General features: G+C 59.3%; 1 protein-coding gene across 1 annotated transcript in view; it reads left to right on the forward strand.

The window, feature by feature from the left end:
* The first annotated feature begins 246 nt into the window (after positions 1–246).
* KLHDC4 (kelch domain containing 4) overlaps positions 247–16,358 on the forward strand; it is a 324,942-nt gene continuing 308,830 nt past the window's right edge. Inside the window, exon 1 of the mRNA XM_061173359.1 lies at positions 247–252. The gene's annotated coding sequence lies outside the window, so the exon portion shown is untranslated. The remainder of the gene's footprint in view (positions 253–16,358) is intronic.

Genomic DNA, 16,358 nt, shown 5'->3' on the forward strand with positions numbered 1-16,358 from the left:
AGGCCTCAGAGGGTCCGCCTCGCTCGAGACCCACCGCTCTGATGCCCACCTCTGACGGAGCAGCTGTCTCTCCTGGAGGAGGTATTTGCAATGAGAGGCTTTTAACAGCCACACGAGGATTCTTAGCTGGCAGCTGCCGCTCACAATAGGAGAACATCTTTTCCACGCTGGTTGGCACGGAGACAAAGGGACGATGGCCTGAAGAGAGCCCACGAGGCCGGGCGCCAGGCTGGGTGACCTCGAGCAAGTCAGGTCCTGCAGGTGGAATCGCTCATTTGTGACACAGACCCTGTGAGCAACCTGCGTCAGAACCATCTGGGGACACCCAGGGACACTCCCGGAGCGTCCTTCCCAGAACCAGAGGGTGAGAACCCAGGGGCTGGGGGAGCCCCCAGTTCAGCCCAACCGTGAACCAGAGGGGGCTCTCCGAGTGTGGACCCTGGACCAGCGGCAGCAGTGCCTCCTGGGAACGTGTGAGAGATGCAGGTTCCCAGGCCCGCCCGGGCCTGCTGAATCAGACACCCCGCGCTGTTTTACCCCCGCCCTCCCCATGGGTTCTGGTAAGTGGCGTCACACTGGGTCATTCCAGAAGGGGCTGGAGTTGGACGTCCTGTGAAAGCCACTTCCCACCCTAAAACGTTAATGTTCCATGCGGTTTCTTCCTTGGAGGGTTTGCATTTCATAGCTGAGCAGTGAGGACAAAACAGGATTGTAAACAGGGGATCCAGGCCATGTGGTGTGTGCCTCAGGGACACTGTTTTTATAGCAGAGGGTTTTCTCAATTCGCCCCACGTGGGTGGCCACTGCTCGGGACACCTGCTCACATCCACCAGATGTTCGCAGGTAAGACGTGAACTCGCTGATGGAGCCCCCGTCCCGGGGGCTGGAATGGAACGCAACACCCACATGGCCTGACGGGCCCAACGTCAGAGGCTTAGTCCCCAGCCTCGTATGAGGACCCCATGGTTATGCCCGGCCCACCTGGACGATCCACGAAACGCTCCATCTCCAATCCCTGACGCAACCACACCTGCAAAGTCCTTCCGCTGTGTCAGGTCACATATCCGCCCTTCTGGGGATCAGGATGGGGGTGTCTTGGGGGCCACCTTCCAGCCCCTCACAGTCACCTCATCTCAAAACAGAAAGTCATAACCCACCCTCACGGGCCTAAGAAGGCAGAGGCACGCGGGACACGCACCCGCCCGTGGGCCTGGCGAGGTCCACGTGGCAGGGGCGGCAGGGACCACGCTGAGGTCACCCTGCCACATGGAGAGCGGCAGCCACCTGGGGTCCCCTCTCCTGGCTGGCAGCGACCCCCTCGCCCCAGACTGCACAGGATAAACACCTCCCAGGCCCTTAACCGGGACAGGAGCAGCCTCAGGCCAGCCTTGCCCACCTGCCTGCACGCCGCAGAGCAGAGGAAACCATGGGTGAGGAGGAGGTGGGGTGACACCCCAAGACAACCTCGTCAGCCCAGACAGGGACAGACTGACCACATCCTCCCCGCTCTGGTCACATTTGCTATCTGGGTTGCTTTTTAAGGGGAAAAGCTGACCTTTCAAGAGAAACGAATTAGGCAAATAAAGGAGACGCATAATTAAGGGGACACTAAAGGAAAGCGCTGGGACCTGGCGGCGAGCATCCAGACACCTGACCCCCCGAGATGGTACACGGGCTCCTCCTCCGGCCTCATCCGTGGGCGTCTGCTATACCCCCTGTCCCTCCGTTGGAGGAATGCTCCTCAGGAGCCCCATCTGCCAAGGACTATCCGTTAATTACGAGCAGGGGAGGCGCCGGGGGCAGGACGGAGCGGGGACGGGCTCGTAACGCCTCTGCAACGCGCTGACCTCAGAGGTGCAGGGCATGTGATGGGGGCTGGAAGCCGGCCCAGCGCTGGCGCCCATCCACGCCACTCCCTCCGCGGGGACCCACCGGCCAAGAAGGAAACGCGCTGTGCTGGCCCAAACGTTGCCAGATGTGGTGAGGCAAGAGATTCTGGTTATTAAATCCTCGATTACTCAGAGGGGGATGACCTGGAAGATGACTTCCTCATGGACTCCCGAAACCAGCCTGCTGGGCCTGGGCCCAGACTCCGCCTTCCTGAAACTTGGCCTGGTCCGCGCAGCTGGGCCTGAGGACGTGTCCTTCCATCCACACACACATGGGCTGGTGTCAACACTTGCCTTCTGAGTGTGCCCGGCCCTGGCTTCCAGGATCCAGGCTTTTCCCTTCCAACCAAATCTGCACCAACCAGAAGCCACCACACAGCTCACTGTCACCCCTTCCCCAGCCCACGGCAGACATCATCAATCAATCACCAAAATTCCAAAGCCAGGGCTTTGGAATCCTTTACAACACAGTGCTTCAGGCAGGTCCTCAATACTCTGTCCACCTGAAATGACACATATTCACTTATCTTGCCTGACATGGCTGTTTGCTTTCAAATACACACCTCATACACCATTTTGAAAATGTCCCCCAGTGTCTCCCGGAAATGGCTTTTACACTTGCAACGGTGGAAATTCCTCTTCACGTCCAAGTGGTGAGGGAAGCCAGCAGGGTCCCACGCATTTATGGTGAAAGGTGTCTGGGCTGCTGACTTAGCAAATCTGGCCACAGGCAGCCAGGGGTCACAGCCTTCTGTGTTTATTTGTCATGACATGGAGAACAGGGCAGAACATAGAATCTCCACGAGAAACGTGAAGCAGTGCCCTGGATGAAGCCCGAGCCTCCCCCTGAGTCTTTGGACGTCTTCTGAGGCTCTGGCGGGAAAGGCTGGGGTCTCACCTAGAGACTCAGGCTGCCACGTGGATGCACCTTGAAGATGTGATGCTGAGGGAGGAGGCCAGACACAAACGCCAAATATTATCTGATTCCGTTCAGGGTACACGTCCAGACCGGCAAATCCACAGAGACACTGAGAGGGTTAGGGGCTGCCAGGGGCTGAGGAGATGGGGTGACTGCTGGCGGGAACGGGGCTTCTGCTTGGGGTGACGAACATGTTCTGAAATTGTTATGGTGAGGGCTGCACCACTCCACGAACACACTAGAAACCACAGAATTGGACTCTTTAAATGAGTGAACTGAACGGTACGTGAGTTACAGCTCAAGAAATCTGTTGTGTTTTCTGTAAGATCACATCTGGGAGGCAGATGACCCCTCTCCGCTCAGCCAGGTTGCCGGGGGGCTCAGAGCTTCCGGCCAGGTGGCCTTGGCAAGCGTCTTAACTGCGCTGAGGTCCAGCTTCTGTGACCATAAAATGAGGTTAAGATAACTCACCCCGCTCGTCTATGGGGACTCACGTGAGGATGAAAAACCACGATAGCAACGGCCTGGCGCGCAGGAGACAGGAAAGACTGAGTTGCCACCACATGGCAAGGGCTTCCCGAGATTCCACGTCATGCCAGATTCTTGCACAAAGCAAAGTGACACTTCAGGAGAAGCAACCTCTGAGGCTGGTCTCTGGCCAACCTCATCCATCTCCCTTCCTGTTCTGCCACTTGAGCCCCTCCCAGAAATCCCGCTAACAATCCAGGGCCTTCTCCTCTGTGACAGCGTTTAGCGGATACAGGGCCCTATGGAAGCACACGCGGTACGTGGCAGAAGGGCCAAGAAATGCTTCCTAGCAGCTCGCGTTTCCATCTGTTTCCCCACTAGATCACGTCAGTGCTGAGTTCATACCATCATTCTGGGCTCTCTGAATTACCCACCAGTAGACGGTAGACATAGATCTAACCCCGTTAACTGTTGGATTTTAAACACACACACACCAAGTTTTCACATCGTAAGAGGCCTCCAGCTGGGCCTCACCTTCTGCCTAGTGGGGGTTTTCTAGGGTAGCACTCGGGTGTAATGGAGAATAACAAAGGAAGGGGCGAACGACTTCAGCACAAAACATGGGACTTATTATCGGAACCCTGGGATTAATATTTCTGTCACTCACTAGGTATGTGTCTTGGTCAAGATCCTCAACCTCAATTTCCTCATTTGAAAATGGTAGTTGCAAAATCAAATGAGATAAGAAAAAATAAAAGCACAACACACAGGGCCTTTGGGAAGCTGTCTATTATTATCAGTGTTACTATGTTGTTATTACCGTTACCATCCCAGCTCTGCAGGCAACAGGATTGCCAAGTCTCATCTTTCATCTTTCCTTTACCATTTAAGAGGTGGGCTTTTGTATTTTAATTTAAAAACAAACAAATAAAAGAAACCAGAACCCATGGGGGGCTGCCATCCTTCATCGCTACGAAGGCCCGCGAGTGAGGGCGGTGGGTGCGTCTGCACGTGTGGACGAGCCCTCCCGGGGTGGTTCAGAAAGTCTATGCACAGAAACTGCGACTGTCACTTTTGCTGGTGGCCTGACCGTATAATGGGAAACAGACACATCAAAGCACCAGGAGGCGACCTGCTTTGAAACTTGCTCAAGTGAAACCGTTATGAAGAGACTGGTGGCCCCATGTCTGGTAAAATGGCTTGTTACCCACAGTGCAGGCTTGTGACAGGTTATATGCAACCACGAGCCCCCCATTCCGCCCGTGGTGGGTCGGGGGACCCAGCCCTGTCTCCACACTTGCTCAGAACAGCCATAATGAGATGCACATTGAGCAGAAAGTGTCGCTAATCGGGCCTGTTTGCGGCACATCCGAGCCTGGGTGGTGAGACAGAACACTGTCACCGGGGACGTATCACAGAAAAAAAAAAAGAATAAATCGGGCAAAGAATAGAAGGCCCGAAGGAAGGAGGGAGACCCTGACTGCGCCCTCAGAGCAGAGACCACAGACAGATCTCTACGCGCCAAACGAATCTGCCTCTGGGCTCTGGCTTTCGGTCCAGCACTTGAATTGTCAACAGGAAAGCAGAATGCTTTGTTTTGCCATAAAGATGTTTCCAGACTGCATTTGTTGTCACGACTTGGTTGCAACTCTGCATGCATTAAGAAGAAGACACAGCCAGCCCTATCACCAGCACATCCCACCTCCTAATGAAAGCACTTCATCTCACACCCCGCTGCCAGCCGGCGGGGACCCAGAGGACCTGCACTTACCCCGGAGGCGGCCGTGGCACGTCTGCCGCGTGTCCTGCGGGTGGCGTGTGACGGGAAGGCTGTTGACGTGTCCTCCCCTACTCCGCGGGCCCAGGTGCCTGCGGAAACCGCAGGGTGGCTGGCGCTGCCTCTCCCCGGGCTGCTTCGCCCTCAGCTGGGACGTCTCAAGTTCCGGGCGGTCTGGGATTCCCTCTCCCCTCGCACACACTTAACCCTGCTCGTGCCTGCCGAGGCGCGGTTGGAAGAAACCCAGTCTCGTGTGCTCCAGGACGAAGGAGCGGCGCCTGGTCCCCGGCTGGCTTCCCTCCTGCTTCTCCTTCGTAAACCGAACACATGTGCAAGGAGCCGGAAGATGCTTCTCTGCAGAGCGGGCCCGCTTCTTAACCCTCCGGACCGCCTCCCCGGGCAGCGAGGGCGCACCTGCCGGCAGGGATTTCTGGAGACGTCCACCCCGGGGCTACCAGCCCGCAGGTCTCTGGGGGGCTGCCTTTGGCCGGGATCCTTTGGGGGCTTCCCTCAGAGCGTGGAGCGGCTCAGACCCACTCGCAGGCTCGGGAGGCTAGTGGGCGCGGGGGTCGGGGGGGCGGAGAAGCATGGCCGGGCGGATACCAGCCTCCCCGCTGGTCCCCCTCGGATGCTCAGCGGTCACGCTCCTTCCGGGACCGGCGTCCTCGTCCAGCAGCTGTCCACAGCGCCCACACGCACACACCAGTGACCCCAGGGTGGGGAGGGGGGCTGCACGTGCCCGTGGGGGGGGAGGGTCGCCTTTCCTCCGAGCTGCACCCCTGAGGTGCCCATTTTGTACTCCCACCGCGGCGCCCTCAACTCTCGTGAGCCCCCGGGGAAACAGAGCCCGAGAGCTTAACACGGCCATTGTTGATGTTGACCCGAAGCGGGTCCTGAAGCCCCACCACCCGCCAGGCTGGGATTCCACGGCCGAGGCAGGAACGGGAGCCGGCAGCGACCCCCTGAGAGCCAGCGGCCGGAGAGGGAGAGAAGTCCCCGCCCCTGAGGGCCCCCAGCCACGCTCACGCACGCATGGCACGCACGCTCACGCACGCCCCCACGTGCCCACGCACACGCTCACGCACGCCCCCACACACGTGCCCACGCACACGCTCACGCACGCCCCCCACACGTCCCCACGCACACGCTCACGCACGTCCCCACGCACGTCCCCACACACGTGCCCACGCACGCACAGGCGCTCAGGTCCTCCCTCCCGGTCTGACCACGTGGACCTTGGGAGGCCCTTGTTATTATGCTCCCGGTCACACGAGGGTCACGTGACCCTCCCAAAGGGTCTCAGGAATCCTCCCTCTTGACTAAGACCCCTTCAGGAAGGACCCTCAGTAGCCATTAGATGGGGAGCCTGAAAAGACGCGTCCCCGATCTTGGTTCAGATTCCTGGTTCCAGAACTCAGCTGATGCCCCAAGAGCTCCAGTCCACAGGGGACATCCCTGGGGTCTCCTTCAGTGGCTCCCCCTGAAGTGGCTCCTGCTCCCACGTGGAAGAAAGGGGTGAGACCCCCCCTGAGCACGCACACCGTGGTGGAGAGGCAGCGGTGTGTAGGGGCCCTGTTGGGCTGCTTCCTGCAGGCCTGCAAGGCCTGTGCTTGCCCAGCCTCAAGACCAAAGAAGGAGCCCGGAGTCGGTGACAGAGACTTCAGTGGTTTCATGGGTGGCGGAGCTTACGTATCTGAAGCAAGAAGGTCCTGGAGCAACACCCCACCGTGTGCGGTGAACAGCCGGCAGGACGTGGCAGCCTCCAGCGGGGAAGGGGAGGTTACCAGTTACAGGGGAATTGCCATCAGGTGGGCTCATTAGTTACCAGGGAAACCAGCGGAGGGGCGCGCCCCTCTCCTCCCCTTGATGAGAACAATCACCAGCTGGCCCGGGGCAAGTATGTAGGAAGGTCAGTCAGGTGCTTCGGGTGTAGGTGAAGCAGGCGCTGGACATGCAGGTCCATACAGGTCGGACCCTGACTCTGGAGCCAGCTGCCTGGGTTCAAATCTGATTCCACCACTTACTGGCTGTGCTGCTTGAGGCAAGTTGCTTAACCTCTCTGAGCTTCAGTGTGCAAATCCGCAAAATTCAGATGATAATACTACCTCTCTAGTGGGGATGGTGTTCAGGATTAAATGACTTTTAACACATGTAACATTCTCAGAGGTGCTATTACTAGAACTCAAAGGAGAGATTCTACCATCCCCTGGTCCTGACACAGGGCTCCTGGGAAGCCCTGTAGTTCCAGCACATAAGAGCAGGCCCCAGGCAGTGAATCTGCCGACACGTATCTGCAGCCCTGAAAACGCTGTGAACCTCTAGGGCAGTCACTCCGTGGGCACTCCTCTATGGAAGAAGTGCCAGATCCAGGACACATGTTACAAGGATGCTGACTAACTGAAAACGAAAGGCCCCCACATAGGGGGCTGGTTAATTAGGAAACATAATGACACAGGTTAGCATGCAGCTCACAGGGTGATGCTTGAGGGGCTGCTACCTTGTGGGCTTTATACCTGAATACATATTTTTAGATATAATTTTAATAGGTTTAATAGATGTTAATATATATATTTAGAATTCTATCTAGAATAGACAAAATAAGATCTCCAGGATGCAGGGTCAATGCATTCAAATAAAATGATTAGAATTTTTAAATCATCTTAACTGATGTCTAAGACATTAAATGCTGAATCGGGGAGGTGGGGGAGGGTGGAGAAGAGAAGAATGAATAAACTAAAATACCCCCAGACTTTAATCTTGGACTTTTCTACAATGAGCAGGACTGCTTCTATAATCAGGAAACAGACATTTGCAAAACAAAAAGCCAACCCTGACCTCTCCCTCATGTTGTCACAGGCTCTTCCTTTGAAATGTCTCTCTCGTTGCTCCCACTTCTCTGTTTCTGCTCTTCTCTGCCTGACCAAGCCACCTCCCTCCTCCAAAGGGCCACCCGCTGTCCCTTGCCTGGTCTCCGGGCCCACAGCATCCTGGCCCACTGTCACGCTCACCACCTAGGGTCTGCTGGTGTTCTTGCCCGACTTACAGATGGGAGCCGAGGCTCCCAGAGGCTAAGTGACCTGCCCAAGTCACCCAGCTAACAGGTGGCAGGGCTGAGACTTGAGCCCAAGCCCTTGGCCTGTGAGGTGAGGAACTCCCCCGTGGGGACCAGGGCGAAGGTGCCGAGTCCCACGTGGGGCTTCCCTTTTGGGGCTTGTCTGGGAGCTGCCCTTGGGGGCGGTGGCCTCGCGATCCATGTCACAGTCATCCCGGCGTCCCCATCATCACAGGGAGCATCTGGGGGCAAGTCTGCACCGCCCTGCAGAGGAGCAGGGGACGCGGGCCCTCAACCAGTAAGGGAACATCACAGGTGTCCAGGAGCGGTGCGTTTGGGCAGAGAATCCCAACACGGCGGCTATTTCAGGGTGAGCGTCCAGGGAAGGCCCCTCTGAGGAAGGGGCGGGAGGGACCTGGGGCGGAGCCGGCCGAGTGAGGGACCTGGTCAGGTTGGCAAGGCACCTGGCCGGGCTGCTGTCCACCCGTCATTCAATCAAACGCTCACCTGGGGGCTGGGGTGAAGGCACCTGTGGGATGTGGGTAGCCTCTGCCATCAGCCGACTTTAGGTGAAGGAGATCCCCCTCCGTGATGTGCGGGGGGCCTCGGCCACTAGGCTGAAAGCCTTTTGGAGAAATTGGAGGTTTCCTCGAGGAAGAAGAAATGCCGCCTTCGGGCCGCAGCGTCAGCGCCTGGCTGTTCCCAGGCGCCAGCTCCACAGCCGTGTGCGCCCAGCCCTGTAAGAACTCTTTCTGCATAAAAACGTCCTACGACTTCTGTCCCTGGTACAACCCTGCCCAGTACGAGACCGAACCGGTCACTGAGTGTCAACTGTCTGAAGGGACCTCATGAGTTAGGAAAACGTGGACGTCCCCGTAGTGCCTGCTTCCTAATGAGTTTCGTACAGTCGGGCAGCTGTGCTCCAGGCAGGTAGAGCCTCTGTGGTCGTTTACAGAATCAGTGAACTACGCTGTTTGTGGCCACTTCTATTTAAAGAGCCCAGCTGGGCATCCTGTCCTCCGCACAGTGTTTCCTGGGGCACTTTTTCCTGTGGCAAAATGCGATTAAACATAAACCATCTCAGTTTAGACCACTGTGTCCAGAAAAACCATTTCCTAAGATGTGGACTGCCTGATGTGTTGGAGTCTCCTTTTTAAACCAAGTGCTTGCTCTGTGTTGTAAACAAGGCCTGGAAACACTTTTAAGCATCAACGTGGCTGATGTGAACCAGCGGTTTCAGCCGCGGCTGCATTCAGAACGCCCGGGTAGGTCTGAGCTTCCTGGAACCCGATGTGTCCCAGACGCTGAGCCGGTGTCGGGCTGGGGCCGGCACCGGGGGCTTCGAGCTACCCCCGCTGCTCCCAATGCATGGCCGAGGCTGAGCGCCTCTGGTCTACCTACAAGAACTCTGATTTAGGCATTTCAGAGGAAGGCTTTTCCTTCGTGGGGCAGACACAGGCTCGCCCCCTGCTAACAGCTTGCCCAGCTTTGGGGAGGAGCCGAGACCCAAACCTGGCCTCCCAAGTGGTGAAACTGCTAGTCTGGTTGTCACGTGAGGGTGTGCCCTGCTTGCGGCCCTGCGGGTTGGAGTGGACCCTCCGAGCAGGTCACTGATGCTGATAGGAGTACAGTTACCCCAGGATGACTAAGAAGGGACCTGGGCAGGAAAATGAGATGGTTTTGTCTGTCCCGGGTGTATCCCCATGTCTAGGTTCTGTGCAGGTCTGGGTGCTTGTTCCAGCCACACCCCCTACTGTGTAATTAGTCACCCCCAAACTCAGTGGCTTCTCTCACACCGTCGGTCGGCCAGGCCTCTGGGGAGGGCTTGGCTGGGCGGTCTTCACTTGGGCTGTGACATGCAGTTATGGTCCTGTGTCAGCCGGGGCTATGGCCTCATCTGAAGGCTGGACTAGGACAGGAGGGGCACTTCCAAGGTGACTCCATCACGCGGCGGGTACGTTGGTGCTCTTGGCCAGAGACCTGTGTTTCTGCAAGTGGCCCTCTCCGTGGGGCTGCCTGAGTGTCAGGACACGGTGGCTGCCGCCATCCAAGAGGCCAAGGCGGAGGCTGCAGTGCCTTTTACAGCCTCAGAAGTCAACCCCATCAGCTCCGCCATATGCTATTGGCCACACGGACCAGCCCTGATTTGATGCGGGAAGGTGATGCTGACCAAGAGGCAAGGATCAATGGGGTCATCGTGGAAGCTGACCACCACAGTGCTGTCTTAGAGAGAGGGTTCAGAGAAAAGCAGTGGGAGGGTCCAGGGAATCAGATTAATCAACCTGAAAATGACCAAATTAGACAGGAGGGTGATCAGCATTAAATCATGGAAGGTGGGCTGACGGTGAGCTTACAGAAAGAGCCAAACGCACAATCTATGGGCCAAAGTCTTAGCCCTCCCACTTCCCATCCGGGGCTGTGACCATCAAAATGGGGACGGTGGTGGTGCCTGACCCCCTTCTACACCCACCTGTTAGGAGTTCAAAGGAGTAACAGAAAGAATAATGAAGTGCCAAAGAGTGATGCTGTTGTCATTAACAGCTTTACTGTGATATAATTCACATGCTGTACGTTTCACCAATATGAAGCCTGTGATTCAGTGGTTTGGGTCTGCCGTCACCACGACAGACTCATGAGGCCTTTTGACACTTGAGAGGGTATTTTCGGGCCCTGAAGAGAAATGCCAGTCGATGTGGCTAGTTCAGCAGGGAACTCCCTTGCCCCTGGAGGTACTAGGAACCACGAAGTTCAGGCTGAAAAGGACATCGGAGGGAAGAGAGGTCTGGACGCGTCAGGGCCGAGCCACCTGTGCGTGGATATCACCAGAGAATCCGCTTTGCTCCCGTGATGCTGGCGTGAAGCCTGGCGGCCTGTCCCGAAGGGCCTCAGCACCACAGTCAGAACCTGTTTCCTGAATCCAGCGCCGAGTTCACGGGCCGACATCCCTACCCACGTTCTCTGGCTCTGTGGGGAGAGGGTCCCAGCGGCCGGTGGTATAATTCCGCCCTCCCCTCCTGCAGAGGCTTCCCAGCCCCTGCAGCTCACCCTGGGACCCGTCCAGCCCCGCAGGGTGGGGAGCTTGGGGGTGTAATGTCGCCCCCCGATCCGACCCTCCTTTCCTTTGTGCTTCTGGCTCCAGCCAGGCCGTCCTGCAGCCAAACCTGGGAGAAGGGGTGGGTGGGTCCTACAGGCCAGAGCACCGGCGGGGGACGGTGGCGCAGCCCCGCGAGCTGGCCGGGCGCCTGCACAAAGGAAACGGGCACTGACCGCGTGACTTTCCTACCGATCGACCACATTCGGTGGGCGTCAGGGTGCGGCTCTGGCGGCCCAGGGAAAAGGGACGTAAGCACTGGCTGACGGTACATGTGGATTCGGACTCACTTCTCCCGGCCCCTTTCCTCGATCCTCGGCAAGTCCAACCAGCAGAAGGCCCCGTGGGCCCCCGAGCCAGGTCACGGGGTGTCCTCCAGAGTGAAGAGCTGGGGGCTCCGTCGTGAGCCCAGGAAACAGCAAGTCCCAGCCACCCCGGACGCAGGTCAGGGGGTCACCGCACTGACCACTGGCCTGCCCTGGCCTAAGTGCAAGCTGTTTCGCCAAAACACTCCCTCCTCCCCTCCCCGGCTGCAGCCTGAGAACACCTGCCTCGCCCTCCGCCCCCTGGCCCTCGGGCGGGAGCCAAGAATTCCGTGACAGACGCCCAAGCCGTAGTTCACGGAATCGCTCCCCACCACTGGACACGGAGGCCTGCTCTACCTTCTGCCAAGGTCAAGAGCTGCTGCAGAAATCTGCTAGGAGGGCCTCGAGGACGGACTCTGTTCTGAGTTCTGCCCCGGTGCAGGTTTCCCGCTGAGCCCAGGCTGCTCCATCCATCAAATCACAGCCTCGAGGGACAGCTTCCTAAGGCCCACAGAACCCTGCCAAGGACCGAGTGAGGAACTCTGTGCATCAGTAAACTGAACACACGGCCCGCCTGGCAGGGGAAGTGAGCCGGCAATGGGGAAACTGATCATGAGATAAACACGGATATAAATGTGTGAGTGAGTGCATTTGTGCGACGGTGTCTGTGAGTGTGGACCTGCGTCTGTACAAGTCCTAGTTCTGTCCACTGAGAGGGCTGGCAGCTGTGACACCCCAGCAGCAAGGACCCAGGGCACCCCAGCACCCAGATCATGGTTTCTAAACACCAGCTTCCACTGACAGTGGCCGGGACTCCTTGGAGAGATGGCCGATTCCAACCTGGGCAGGAAAACACCAGATGCTCCTGGAACATCTTGAAACACCAGACGGCCAGGAAGCCGTCCAGGGCCCCCGGGGGCCCCCAACGTGCTTGGAGCCAGCTTGACAGGGTGCCCTGACAGTAACAGACTACCCCCTGTTGAAGAAAATTGTAATTCATGCGCTTATACTCAGATGAATAGACAAGTAAGTGGGAGTCTGAGGGAGCATGGGATGTTTGTGTAGTTTTAAAGTGCTTTCCTACAAAACAGTTACTTACAATAAAGAGGGAAGGAGTAACTGCAGGGGAGGCTGATGCCCTTCACATGGCCAGTAAAGGGATGAACCGAACCACCCCCCTCCGCCTGTGCGTGGAGCGCATCCGCCCTCCCCAGGTTGGGGGCTGACCCGTCCACAGGCCCAGCTCTGCTCGTCCCTCCACCGGCCTCTCCTGACCCGAACGGAGCCCTCCGGACTGTCCACCTCCTGCTCTGCTGCCCGAGGCCTCGCACCGGACGAGGGCCCAGGCTGGAGGGACTGCAGGGCCTCTGGTCCGTGGGGGTGGGGTAGGGGGGTGGTCAGCAAGGAGGGCCCCCAGGACCATGGGTCTGAGCAAGGCCCCAAGGGACAGGCGTGTCCCAGCGCCCAGAGCACCCACAGGGGGCCCCGGGCCTGGTCCATCCACCGTCCACTCCTCCACGGATGCTGAGTGCAGGCACCAGGGTGAGAGGGCATCCCTTCACGGTGCCTCTGCCCTCTTGCCCGTGCTCCACTGCCACCCCGTCATCCCCGCCGAGGAAAGGAAGGGCTGCCCCGTGGTGGGAAGCCAGCTGTGCCCAGAGGGGCTCCCGGCCTTGCGGGGAAAATGGGGGCCTCCAGGGCTTTCTGGTCTCCCACCCCGCCCCCTTTTGCTCACAATAACTCCCGCACCTGACGTCCCGGGTCCCGCCTCCACCCACTAGATGCCAGTAGCACGCCCGCCCCCAAGCTGCAACCCCCCAGCGTTTTCAGACATTGACCAGCATCTCCTGCGGGGTCAGGATCACCCTGTTGAGAAACTCAGTTTCCTCCTATACCCACCCTTATCCCCTCTGTTCGCTGGCAAGGCTCTGGCACCCGTGGCTTGTGGTTGAAACGACTCCACCAGCCCCGCGTGAGCCAGGGAGGCCGGGATGGGGGCTCCCGCAGGCACTCGAGCGGTCCCGGTCCTCTGGGGCCTGATCCCAGCTGGAGAAAGCAGCACGGGAATAAAGCAAACTGTACTGGGTGCACGAGATATCCATCTGCAGGGCTCGTGATAAACTCCAGCAAAGACCAAACACAGGCCTGCAGTCAGCTACACCCACGGCACTGAGATCATCCTTGAAAACAGCAAGGCCAGGGGGAGCGGGGCCGCGATAAGCCGGGTCTGGGCTCAGGGGTCCTGGAGCTGCCCCAGGCCTCGCGGCCCGGCCAGCAGGAGGTCCTCACTAGGCAGGCCGCCCGCGGGTGGGCGGAGAGAGCCTGGGACTCCAAGGAGCGGCCTTGCCCCACACCCACCAGCCTGGCCGGGAGCCAGGGCCCCTGTGTGGTCACACCCGGAGGTCCTCTCAGGGAGCAGGGCCAGCACGGTCCTCCAGGGGACAGTGCACAGGGAACGAGCTGAAGGCCAGCCTCGCCGCCCGCATCCCAGGCCAGAGCCCTCGGCCCTCCCTCTGGGCTCTTCAGCCACCAGCTCCCTCGAATCGGGGAGCTGGTGACTAGACGGAGAATAAATCCAGGTTTTGTGAGGCCAAGAGCTTACGCAACTTTGGGGAGTCTTTTGCAGGAAAAGCAGTACAAAGTCACGGACACCCGACCGGCACAGCGGTGAACACTCGGCTCCTGCTCTGCCGGTGCCGCAGTGGTGGCGGCATCCCTGCGTCACCACCGGGTGCATCGGGCCCGGGGGCGCTCAGACTCCCCCTGGGCGCCGCCCCTATCTACACCCAGGACAGCTAGCGGTGCTGAGTTCTACTAGAAGAGACAGCAAACCCGTCAACACACCCCACTAAACCCAGACGCTCCGTATCCCCTGCCTGCTGCCCCGGGACAGGCCTCAGATGAGCCGGAGCCACTGCAGCGCCCGTGCCAGGAGGGTAAGGGTGATGGGGGGGGCGCACCGGTGGTCATAACCAAATACAGCTACGACGTCACCGTGCAAACTTTACGGAAGGTCACTCCCATGCATGGGAGTGCATGGCGAGGGCCCCTCCCCAGGCCTCAGGAGGCTGGAACTGGGGTGGGGGTAGGGAGTCCCAGTGGGCACCTCCCAGGGTCAGGCAGGGGCTCAGGTCCAGCCGGGCAGCAGGGGCGTCTGCAGCCAGTCCTCCCGGCTCTGCCCACTTGGGCTTGCAGCCTGGTTCTAGGGTGGCACTAAGCAGCCGAGTCCCACGGGAACCTCAGACCGCCATCCAGCTGTGCAGGCGAGCCAGGCCGCCCACCCTCCCCTCACTCCTGGCTTCCTCTGGGCATCACGGCCCCTCGGCCCTCTGCCCGTCCTCCCAACGAGAGGGCAGCTGACCTAGAAACCCAGCCTGAGCGTATGGGTCCTACGGCCTCATGGAACGAACCCAGTGGTAAAGCAACACGACAAGGACAGTCACAACCACTGCCTGGCAGCTGTGCCCACAGCAGTGACCCTCACACCTGGCATCTGCCGGCGCGGCGGCTGGACACCCTCTGCCTCGCCTTCTCCTCCCGGCAACCGAGGAAGAGGAGGAGCCAGGTCTGAGCTGGAAACGCTCGGATCCGGGTTCTCTGGGCGAATCTCACTCCTTGTAGAGCCAGCCAGTGGCCGCTCGCTCCCCCAGGGCCGTGGCATGTGGGTTTTCAGGGAGGGAGCAGCGAGGGCAGGTGGACGGCAGGCTCTGTGTGATCTGGCACCGTCCTAGAAAGTGGGCAGCGTGGGTGAGTGGTCTTTGATGCCATTAGAGGGGGAACCAGAGCCTGACCCATTTCCACATTTTCTGGCAGAGGAAATGGACAGAGAAGAGGCACGGCTCGCACGGGCCCTGCTCAGTCTGTTATTCCATCCGACTGGTAGGGCGGCCGCCGACTCCTTCCCCTAAACCAGCTGCTGGCTGCTGCCCCCAACTCCACTCTGGAGGGTCGCCAGCCTTCTCAAAAGCCCCTGGGCACCTGGCACGCGTCCCCTACTCGGGGTGTGTGTGGAGGGGTAACCGAGAAACCTCAAGGCTGACTGACCAGCCCTGCGCCCGAGCAGGGGGCAATGGGGGCTCTGCTCTGACCCCTCCTCCCGGCGCCCACGGTCAAGGACAGGAACAGGCTTCCCGAGGTGGCCACCTCTGGACGCAGCGGGAGGAGCTCCCCCCAGCTCGTGTGTGTGTGGAGCTGGGCCCTTTATTACCCTCCGCCTGGCACAGTCCAGAAAGCGGAACCCGGGACAGGGTTACGGCCTGGTGACTTCAAACGGCTGGGCCGCGTGGGGTGGCGGGGGACAGACCCTTCTGAAAACGAGACTCACGGGGGGGATGAGAGGAGGCCCATCCAGGTGAGGAGGGGTCCGAGCTCTGAGCCCACCCAGGCCAGGCCAGAGCGGCAGCCTCCGAACTTCCTGGCATGTTCATTTGTGCTGCAACCAGAGGATGTGTGTGGGAGGGAACAGGAGTGGCCGGGGTTGGGTTGGGGGGACACTTTCAAGGAAGGTACGTGCTCCCCGAGCCACGGCCACCCCAGACCACGCGCTGACGCCAGACCACGTACAGCCCACCTCAGGAGACTAGAACAGCCGGCCAAAGGACTAACCCTCTGGGAGGCCCTGGGAAAGCAGGTTGGGGTACGGGGCATGGGGAGGGGGGCCAGGATGTGGGGCGGTGAGAGGTGGGGGTCAGGTCAGGGGCCGGGTGCCCCCCGGGCCTGCTTCCTCCTCGCCTGGCTGAGACGGGGGGTGATTTTAATGCACAGTCAGGATTCCGTGGGATGCAGCACAGAGAGCGCTCAGCACATCTGAGGCTCTGAGGCTGAGTCCCAGTGGCTGACCTGACCCCAAGGTCACCT

Source organism: Eubalaena glacialis, chromosome 18 (assembly GCF_028564815.1).
Source record: "Eubalaena glacialis isolate mEubGla1 chromosome 18, mEubGla1.1.hap2.+ XY, whole genome shotgun sequence".
NCBI classification, from domain to species: domain Eukaryota; kingdom Metazoa; phylum Chordata; class Mammalia; order Artiodactyla; family Balaenidae; genus Eubalaena; species Eubalaena glacialis.